Raw genomic sequence first — 3,462 nt, 5'->3', positions numbered from 1 at the left:
CACACTCACTCACACTCACACACACACGCACTCACACACACTCTCACACACACACTCACACACACACTCACAAACACACACTCACACACACACTCACACTCACACACACACGACCTCCGCACCCCCGCGAGAGGCTCCTGCTCGCACCTGGCAGGGACCTCACACGAGGCGCACAGGTCTCTCCGGCACAGCCCCAGGGGCACACGGTGACACACCCAGAGCTCCACAACACAGTAGTCCTACACAACCTGCACATCACCTACTGTGTGCATTTGCCACATGCCGGTCACAATCCCATGTGCTTCTTCCTTTCCCAGGAAATGACCTGAAGTGTGCGCCAGGGGTCTCTCCCCCCAGGGCACCTCTAGGGCCCCGCTCAGCTGTGGGGCCCGCTCAGGTGTGGGCCCTGCATGTGGGAGCACTGCCCGGGAGCATTGGGTCCTGGTTCTGGCTGGCCCTCTGACCTGCTTCTGACCTGAAAAGTGCTTGCCCTCTTGGGGCTCAGTGTCCCCAAATGGGCTGCCAGCTCTGGTACCTTCCCTCAAGCTTCAGGGCAGCCCCTGGGTGCGCAGCTAAGGACAAAGGTCATTGCCACCTTCTCAGGGAAGGGAGTCTGAACTCTCAGAACTCTGCTAACTCCCCGACTACACAAACTCTCATTAGAGCCCTCGCTGGTTTGGCTCAATGGATAGAGTATCAGCCTGTGGACTGAAGGGTCACAGGTTCAATTCTGGTCAAAGGCACCTACCTGGGTCGCCCTGGCTAGGTGCGTGCAGGAGGCAACCAATTGATGTGTCTCTCTCATTTCGATGTTTCTCTCCGTGTCTCTCACCCTCCTTCCCACTCTCCAAAAAAATCAATGGAAAAATATCCCCAGGTGAGGGTTTTTTAAAATCTCATGAGGACCAGGGACCCCACCTTTCCCAAAGAATGTTCCTCCAGATGCTGGACCCAGAAATGCTTGGGAGTGGGGGGGTGTCAAAGTTAAGTTGTTGTGTTTTGTTTTGTTTTTTTAATATATTTTATTGACTTCAGAGAGGAAGGGAGAGGGAGAGAGAGAGAAACATCAATGATGAGAGAGAATCATGGATTGGCTGCCTCCTGCATGCCCCCCACTGGGGATTGAGCCCGCAACCCAGGCATGTGTCCTTGACCAGAATCAACCCCAGGACCCTTCAGTCCGCAGGCCAACGCTCTATCCACGGAGCCAAACCAGATAGGGCTCGAGTAAGTTTTTAAAATGCTGCATCCACCCTAGCTGGTTGGGCTGGATGGATATAGAGTATCGGCCTGTGGACTGAAGGGTCCTGGGTTTGATTCTGGTCAAGGACACATGCCTGGGTTGCGGGCTCAATCCCCAGTGGGGGGCATGCAGGAGGCAGCCAATCCATGATTCTCTCTCATCATTGATGTTTCTCTCTCTCTCCCTCTCCCTTCCTCTCTGAAATCAATTTAAAAAAATATGTCTTGTTAAATGCTGCATCGAGACGCCTCCCTCCTTCTTGGGAAACTCGTGGTCACTTCATGAGAAAGTCTATACCCATATCGGCTGGTACGGCAGATACCATCTCTCTGAGCACTGGAAACTGCCATGGTGCCTGCTGACAGCGAGGTCAGAGGGGGCAGAGCTGGTACAGGAAAGCGCTGTGAGCTCCCCAACTCCTTCCACACCATCAGAATTAAATGACGTGTGCAAGCGTATTAATTATCCATAAAAATAAAGTTTTCAACCTACAAAGGTTCTGAAAAGCTCTGCAGTGAAGATTGTGGTTTGACTTTATATATCCTGGTGTGGGCTCCCAAATTTAATTGCCCACAGCAGTTTGTGGGTATGTTTTGTTTGTTTTTGTTTGGGGGAATCACCTGTTTACAACCAGGGGAAATGCTTTGCAAGTACTTAAGTCAAATGCAAATTCCTCAGCTCTCAGAGGAGGAAGCAGAGGCCCAACAAGGCAAGGAAACTGCCCAGATCACACAGTGAGGCCGCAGTGGGAGGCGGCCAGAGCCTAGCCCCAGCCCCTCTTTCTCCTCTCCCAAGCTCTGCGCTCAGACACACACCAGGCTTCCCTCCCAACACACCCCTTCCTCCCTGTGGCCCCGTGTCCTCAGCCTCTTGTACTCCTCCCACCCCAGCCCTACTCATTGTGAATATTTTTAACTTGGCCAGGGGAACCGGGTGGAAGCCTTGGAGAATGAGACTGTGGTTAATTATTTTCTCATCAAGAAGCCTAAGCAGGGCCCGGAGAGAAGGCACAGAAACCAAGGGGCCTGAGGATAAGTGGACGGAGCAGTGAGGGGATTTGGAGACCTAGCAGGGGGTGGCTGGGTGCCCCTGGGTGCCCAACACTACTGAGGAAGCTGCAGCTCCTGCAGGCACCACACTGACATGTTCACATGCACAGTTACACACACTCACATACACACACACACACACACTCCCCCACAGTGGGCATCGAGCCACGCGGGAGGCAGCTGGGGATGTACCCGCTTCCCCACAAAGCAGAGCCTCCTCATCTGCATCCGGTCCCTGGGCATCCACAGCACCGAGGGTGGAAATGCGCAATTAAGCATCACCTCCATTATTGTCCTCTTGGGGATTCTGCTCCAGCCACACCAGGAAGCCGGGACTGTGGCAGGGAGACAAGGGGTCTAGACCTCCTACCAGAGGCCCTGGGTCCTATCCCAGACTCACTACCAGGAGTGCTGTTCTTGGGAGCCTCGATTTCCTTCTGCAACGTCAAGTGCTGACTAATCCCAGCCACACCTGGAGAGAGAAATGGTCAGCGGTTCTCAACCTGTGGGCCGCGGCCCCTTTGGCGGTCGAACGACCCTTACACAGGGGGCGCCTAAGACAATACGGCATATCAGATATTTACATGACGATTCATAACAGTGGCAACATTACAGTTACGAAGTAGCAACGAAAATAATTTTATGGTTGGGTCACAACATGAGGAACTGTATTTAAAGGGCCAGAAGGCTGAGAACCACTGGCTGGAAGCAGAGAAAGTGCCCTAGGGACGTACATTTGACCTTCGTTATATCACTTTGGACAAATGCCTTCCCCTCAATTTCTACATCTGTAAAATGGGCATAATAGTCCCCCTGTGCAGGGACTGCCTCGGAGCTGCAGCTCCTTCATCTGTGAAATGGGTGCAGGGACATCAGTCTTCTTACTACTTCATAGCAAAGCATGTCCCCAGGTCTCAAACCAGTCCACGTCCCACCACCTCTCACCCAGCTGATTCGAGCCACTGACCACCCACCCACGGGGTTCTGGTTTCAGTCCACTCTGCAGCCAGAGGGATCCCTTTAAAAACAGAACAGTTCTTTTTTTTTGTTTTTGTTTTTAAATATATTTTATTGATTTTTTACAGAGAGAAAGGGAGAGGGATAGAGAGTTAGAAACATCGATGAGAGAGAAACATCGACCAGCTGCCTCCTGCACACCTCCTACTGGGG

The sequence above is a fragment of the Myotis brandtii genome, unplaced genomic scaffold, assembly GCF_000412655.1.
Source record: "Myotis brandtii unplaced genomic scaffold, ASM41265v1 scaffold78, whole genome shotgun sequence".
In the NCBI taxonomy this organism is placed as follows: Eukaryota; Metazoa; Chordata; class Mammalia; order Chiroptera; family Vespertilionidae; genus Myotis; species Myotis brandtii.
The sequence above is the reverse complement of the archived record's forward strand: the minus strand, read 5'-3'. Positions refer to the sequence as shown.